Genomic DNA, 7,557 nt, shown 5'->3' on the forward strand with positions numbered 1-7,557 from the left:
GAGCCGAGTCCACTCGGATGCAATCAGCAAGAGGGTTTATTGGAAAACACAGGTACCTGCAGGCACACAGTCTCTTCGGAGGACTTGCGCGCCCAGCAGCTCCAGCATGGGGCTTTTATAGGGATTGGGGAAGCAGAAGCGGGCGTACAGAAGCAGATGCATAGTTACAGGGATTGGTGGATTCAAACGAGGCACATAGACATGTTCACATATGATTGGCTATTTCACATGATGAGGTAATAAGGTATAGCTACACACATTGGCAGGTTTGGGGCGTCCTGGATGTCGGGGGCTGGGGGCTTATCTCTTCCTGCCAGGTGGCCTGTGAGTCAGATCCGGTACTCCTGGTCTGTTCTGCATTCCTTTCCTTATCTTTATGGCTTGCCAGTCCTGCCTAGACAGTGTTTCCTGTGCTCCTTTATCTCTATGGCCTGCTAGTCCTGGCTGTAGGGCTTAGCCCTCGGTCTGTGACCTTTTGGGGTTTATTCTTTTAATTTTGTATCTGTGGCCTTTTGGGGTTTATTCTTTTAATTTTGTATCTCCAAACCTAGAATTCGTATAATTCTCCTTTCATTCCCTTCTCCTTCTACTAAATAATTCTAATCTTAGAATTTTGATATCAAGTCTTGTATTTGGCCTCCCCAGTTGTCCTAACTGACTGGTACTGTTGTCTCAGTCACACAGGGTCCAAAAACTAAAACCAAGAAAATTATTAATAATGGCCCAGCTGTAGCAGAGACAGGGAGACTGAGTGAACCAAGACTCAAACCAACCTTGTTAAGCGTCTCTATCTTTTTGTAGGAGTCAAGCCTATTAACTAGTTTCTTTAACATACATGGACCTATAATCAGGAGCAGAAGCAAAACTAAGAAGGGTCCCATAAGGGAAGATATCAGAGTAGTTATCCAAGGAGATCTACTAACCCAGCTCTCGAACCATTCCTGATGTGCTTCTCTGTCTTTCTGTCTTTTATCTAACCTTTCTCTAAATTTATTCATGGAGTCTTTAATCACTCCTGAATGGCAGTTCTGAATTCTCTATAAGCCTTGCATTGCAACAGCAGATGTCCTTGAGCTGCCCTTGCAGCACCTAGATAGCCTTAGCCCTAAGTAATTCTCAACTCCTTTTTTTTGTGTCTTACTAAGTCTTTAGCATCAGGATTCCAATCTGGACACTATCTGAATCTATACACCAAGGTCATGACTGTCTTTCAGAACTTCTAAACTCATACAGGTTGTGATCCCTGAGGCACAGTCCCAAGAAGTGTTAGGAGTACTAACATATGCAATGTTACATCATTTGCAATAGAAATCAAGCCTATTTCCACACCTATCCCGATGGAACGAGGGCAAACATGAAATTCTTGTTTCTAAAGCACACTCCTCAAGTGAGCATTATAGCAACCTCCCAGTCAGTTTCTGATGTATCCACTTATCTGATGTGTAAGTCTAGGGAGCTTTTTGAAGATCTGAGTGTCCCTCTAGGTCTCAGCTCTCAGCCCCAACAGCTAGTATGTGGCTGGTGAGGGCTGAGAATTGACGGCTGTCAGGGTGGTTAGTAGCACCAGGTACAGTCCTTTCCAGCGATGCTCGAGTGTCTGGGCTCAGTGTAGCTGCTTCCGACCTGGAACTGATGAGATGTCTCAGGGGTCTCCGGGGCATAGGCTGCTGTCAGCTGTGAGCAGATTTCTTTCTGTATCACCTGTAGGTCTTTTAGCCTGGCACACAAATCATTATTACTATGGCACTATGACATGTTGGTTCAGTAACATCATCTAATACAGTCAGGGGGGCTGAGGCCCCATAAAAGATCTCAAAGGGGGTAAGGCTGAATCTGGAAGGGGTATTTCTTGCTCTGAAGAGAGCAAGAAGGAAGGAGTGCCACCCAGTCTGTGCCAGTCTCCATGGTCAATTTGGTCAGGGTCTCTTTTAGAGTTCTATTTATTTACTCTACCTGTCCTGAACTTTGAGGTCTGTAAATACAATGTAATTTCCAATCGACCTCTAAATACTTGGCCACACCCTGGCTTACCTTGGCAATGAAAGTAGGGCCGTTGTCTGACCAGATTACCTTGGGCATTCCAGACCTGGGGAAGATTTCTTCCAGTATCTTCTTGATGATTGCAGAGGCTGTCTCTCGTTTGGTGAGGAAAGCTTCTATCTATTCCTGAAAAAGTATCTACAAGCACTAGGAGATACTTGTGATTATATTTTTCTGGTTTTATCTCAATGAAGTTCACTTCGACTTTTCACTAAACTCTCTAGGTCTCTTTGCCCTGTTTGCTTGCTAAGCATTCACTTATTGTCATACCTTATACTTTCTACTGCCTCTCTGGCTAAAATCTTAAAGTCTATTACATACACTTAACTACTTGGACAAACTTTTTATCTCCTAAATGAGTCCATTTCTGTATTTGGCAAAGTGAGTCTTTTCTTTGTTCTCTGGGGAGTATAGCTTTCCCCTCAAGTGCGTCATTGTCTTTTTTTTTTTTTTCGTTTAAGCAATTTGGGCCTTTTCTTCTGTTTTACATTCTAAGTGAGGCCATCCCTTAGTCCGATCCTAGTTCTCAGTGGCTGTCTCTTGCAGTCCTTCAACCAGGATAGGCTCCTGCATAGCCATTTCCCGAGCCACTTTATCTGCTTTGTTACTGCCCAATGCCACTGAATCTCTTCCCTCCTGATATCCTGAGCAATGAATAGTACTCACAGTTGTTGGCTTCACCAGGGTATCCAAGAGATGGCAAAGGCATCTGCGGCACTGATGTACTGGGGGGTTGAGGTTCAGCCATCCTAGATGACTTTGTGTTGTCCACCATGGCAGCACCCACTTATCTCTGACCTTCATGAAGAGAACTGTTCCCGTCTGTGGACAAGGTAGCCTCGGCTTTCAGCAGGGGTCAATCTGCCAGTCGCAGAGGTCTTTCCTCCACCCATGGGCTTCTGCCAGTGCTTGACACTCGTGTTGCAGTGACTCCAGATCCGGATTGGGCAGCAAGGTGACCAGATTGTCCCCAACCGGTAGAGAATCTAGTCATGGCAGCTGACCAGTGGTCCCATCTTTTGGGACACTATTCAAAGGCAAGACATCAGCCACTCTATCACAGTTTAAGTCCTGGATTGGGTGATAATTGTTAGTGCCCAGCTGGTAGGAGTGATATGTTCCAAGTAGAACAGCGCTAAGCCATTCATCTCCCAGCATCAGGTACTGGTGCACTGAGACAGGTCTTAAGCTCCGCATACACAGTCTGTAGATATGCATACACATGGCCTCACCCAGCCATTTCAGCCCACGCAAGCCATTTTGGGGAGCAATTTTCTCATGAGCAAGGGATGGGGGCAGTCAGAGATGACTATGAACTAGTGGGTTACCCGGCCCACGCCAAGGTCCACTGTTCTTCGGGCAGTCCATAAGTATTGTTTGTTGCCAGTAGGCCCCTGTACCCAAGGTCTTTGGATACTGGCCCACTGGAGCATAGGAGCACAGAGCATTGGGTCCCTGTATCCATAAAACAACTGGGTAGGCTTCCCTCCTATCTCTGCACATAGCCAGCACTCCAGGACCGAGAGGCTCTCCAGTGTCCCCTCTTGTTCTTTCTGGGGCAGTCCCTGACCCAGTGTCTTTTTTTTTCTTTGCATTAGGCACACTGATCTTTAGCCAGGAATTCTCTTCTGTTGCCAGGTACTGTCTTCCTAGGTTCCCTAACTACTGTGGCCAGTATATGTTCCTCTCTTGTCTTTTATCTCTCTTTAGCTCTCTAGCTTCCTCTTCTTTTTGTCTCTTTTCTTCCCTAGCTTTCTGCTCTTTTTACCTTCTTTTCTCTTTCTCTTTGTTTAACGTTACTTTCTCTGTAACTTATACTAACTCTCAGCAACTTAGCTTAACCCTTCAAATTTCTGTAACTTTCTCTTCATACCCTTTCCTTATCTTAGCCAGATTGGTGGGGCATTTTCCAGCCCCTAGGAGACCCACCCTTGGAGCCTGGGGGCAGACCTGGAGCACTCCCTACCTTCAGGCGTATTGAAGTCAACAGTCAGGAGCCTTCCATCCATGTCTGGAACATTCTTTCTGGCCTCTAGCAGGATTCTGTCTTTCCTTGGTGGTAAAGAAGATCTGTAACAGTTACTAACAAGCATCTCACGTGGGATGGTGAGAAAACAAGAGGAGAGAGGTCCACTGAAGAGGACAAATAGCATTTAGTCACACAGCTAAACCAGGAGGCCTTTTTTTGGACAAAAAGGCCACTGTAAATATAAGCACAAGCTTTGTCTATGAAACAGAAAGGCGAGCAGAGAGTCAGCCTAGCTGTTACCGGCTGTCTCTCTGGGCTTAGATTTTCCCTTAAGGAGTACCTACCTCCCTTCAGTGTCAGCTTGGTGGCTTTGTCTCTCAAGAGAACTAGCCTCCAAATGACACTAGGCTTTTAGTAACAACTAATAACAAAAGGATGGAGAGATGGTTAGAACCTGGTTGCTAGATGCCAGGTGGCTGAAAAAAGAATCGTAACCAGTTCACCTGGGGCTATCAGGACCTCAGTAGCAGCCCTTTACCAAACCGTCTCACTGGGTTTAAAAGCCCATGGAAAAGAAAACATTAATCCTGACTGGCAAAACAAAGTTCTTCACAGTTGTAGATTCTTTGAAACTATTTTAGGGGCTCTTTTTGTCCCCCAACCTGGGGCATTTTAACCATAGGGGCAGGAACTGGCTGCTGTGGGGATAGGACCAAAGGCACTCTCCATGTTAATGATGATCAGCGAGAAAAGTAATTTAATGTTGGAGACTGACTCCTCCCTTGGAATAAGGACAGCATATAAGGCAGGCTTCCTTAAAGAACTTCTCTTAATGAGCGCTCTCCTTCTGTGAGCAAATGTCAGAAATTCCTTTCTTGTTTTCCTTATAGTCCTCTCCCACCTCGCTCTCAGCCTTTTTAGATAGTTCTTCCCGTAGCATTTCTAACACCGCCTGTCCCTTTTTTTATAGCCTGTTGACAGCATTTCTGATCTTTTAGGCAGCTACGCACTAAGTGCCATACCGGCTGAAACTCCACCTTTAAGATTCCTTACTCCCAAGGAAAATTTAAATCTTTCCCAGTTCATCACAGCTGGCTGCGAGCACAAGCACAGATAAAACACTATGTTTTTGTTTTGTTTTTCTTTCCTTTTTTTAGAGCTGGGGACCGAACCCAGGGCTTTGCGCTTGCTAGGCAAGAGCTCTACCACTGAGCTAAATCCCCAACCCCCAAAACACTATGTTTTAAAAATTAACTTTGGCTATCAACCAACACACCGCCACTAGAGCGGGGTCCACAAAATTAAGTTTCTTACTCACTAAGCGTTAAGGGGACCAAGTAAAACTCTTCGACGAACAAAGCAAACAGTTTCATGATTTCAAACACAGTCATCGGTCCAAGATTTTAAACACAGTCGTCAGTCCAAATTCAAACACGAAACAAAAGTCAAAAAGACACTAACAGACACCAACACGTCCAGAAAACCACAGTCAGGTCACAAAGAAGACAAACAATTCCAACAGTCAAACAAGTAACAAACAGACGCGCCACGCGGCTTCGGTACCAAACTGAAACCAATAATTCAGACGGAGTCAGCGAGGGTCTTGGATCCTCTACTCCAATAAAATTCAGACGGAGTCATCAAGGGTGCGGATCCCTCCGAAAACGGACGGAGGTGCCACGGATCCGGATCTCCCTCTCCTCCAACCACCCTTGGAACGTCTTCCAGGGCTGCGGGGGAGAAGTCCGAGCTCGTCAGCTCCTTCTCTGGCCCGCCCAGATAGTCCCCAGATCTGAGCCTATTGATCGATCGTTCACAGGACAAGACACAACAGACAAGACAAACGCCGGCCGGCTTACCTCCCAGTGGGTGGTCGGTGATCTCTGGGCGGAGGGTCTCCAAACCCTGGGCGAGCCCCCATAATGAAAGACCCCCAAAGAGGACCTTTCCCTCAGGAGGAGTCCCAAGCGCCCAATGACCGAGCCGAGTCCACTCGGATGCAATCAGCAAGAGGGTTTATTGGAAAACACAGGTACCTGCAGGCACACAGTCTCTTCGGAGGACTTGCGCGCCCAGCAGCTCCAGCATGGGGCTTTTATAGGGATTGGGGAAGCAGAAGCGGGCGTACAGAAGCAGATGCATAGTTACAGGGATTGGTGGATTCAAACGAGGCACATAGACATGTTCACATATGATTGGCTATTTCACATGATGAGGTAATAAGGTATAGCTACACACATTGGCAGGTTTGGGGCGTCCTGGATGTCGGGGGCTGGGGGCTTATCTCTTCCTGCCAGGTGGCCTGTGAGTCAGATCCGGTACTCCTGGTCTGTTCTGCATTCCTTTCCTTATCTTTATGGCTTGCCAGTCCTGCCTAGACAGTGTTTCCTGTGCTCCTTTATCTCTATGGCCTGCTAGTCCTGGCTGTAGGGCTTAGCCCTCGGTCTGTGACCTTTTGGGGTTTATTCTTTTAATTTTGTATCTGTGGCCTTTTGGGGTTTATTCTTTTAATTTTGTATCTCCAAACCTAGAATTCGTATAATTCTCCTTTCAGAGAGCTTTTACGTACACTCATGTACACATAAACACAAAGTGATACCCCAAAGTTTCTTCAGATTATAGCATCAAAGTAGTGTAGCAATGGTTTACACACACTGGCTGAAAACTTCAGCTATAGAGCTGGGCAGTTCTGAGGCACAATTTTAATATCAATATTTGGAAAGCAAAGGCAGGCAGATCTCTGAGTTCAAGGCCAGTATGGTCTACAGAGCAAGTTCAGTCTTAAAAAACTAAAAGAGAAAGAGAGAGAGAGAGAGAGAGAGAGAGAGAGAGAGAGAGAGAGAGAGAGAGAGAGAGAACGAGAGAGAACCTCAGCTTTAATTATCTGTAGACTTGGAGTATGAGAAATCAGACAAAAATTGAAGTGGGGGCCATCTTGATGACAGTAATAGTGACGATATCTCTTTATACACATCGAGTAACTGTACCTTAGTCATTCTTCTCTTTCGTTATTAAAGAGACAGTACTCAATAACTGTGGGTGACTATTTGAGTCCATAGTTAACTAGGCAACTGTGGTTCATCCACAGATAAGGGTCTGACTAACAGAAATACAATCATATTCCACCTTCTGAGTTATCAACAGCTTATGAGAAGATATTACATTACTTTCCTATCTTCCTCCCATGTAGAATGATAACTCTAAACACTTGATAAGCACTTTTTGGAGTCACTTACTTATTGATTAATAATCACACGAATTTAATTTGGCAGTCTCTGTCATCCAGAATTCAAGCCAACCTTCAACCCACTCTGAGTCATTCTTATGTCTTATGGTCTAATGCAAATTTAACAGAATTTGTATAAACTTAAAATTTCCACCAATTCAGTCTCAGTGTTTAGTCATAGTGGAGTGAGTAACTGATCATGTAACAGGCAGCCTCCTGACCACTATGTACCTGTGTTTTCTTAGGGGAACAGGAAAGAAACAGTCAGGGACCGTTCTTAAATGTAATTCAGGATCAACTGGTTTCCAGTTGCTGCTATAAC

The 7,557-nt window shown here is 45.3% G+C and overlaps 1 long non-coding RNA gene across 1 annotated transcript; it reads right to left on the reverse strand.

Annotated features, from left to right (window-relative positions):
* Positions 1-2,512: 2,512 nt before the first annotated feature.
* Positions 2,513-7,302, reverse strand: LOC134480377 (uncharacterized). Its single transcript, XR_010054803.1, has 2 exons — positions 5,869-7,302; positions 2,513-4,092 (listed from the first exon to the last, which is right to left on the reverse strand). It is a non-coding gene; the product is annotated as an uncharacterized LOC134480377 (long non-coding RNA).
* Positions 7,303-7,557: the final 255 nt, after the last annotated feature.

The sequence above is a fragment of the Rattus norvegicus genome, chromosome 9 (assembly GCF_036323735.1).
Source record: "Rattus norvegicus strain BN/NHsdMcwi chromosome 9, GRCr8, whole genome shotgun sequence".
In the NCBI taxonomy this organism is placed as follows: Eukaryota; Metazoa; Chordata; class Mammalia; order Rodentia; family Muridae; genus Rattus; species Rattus norvegicus.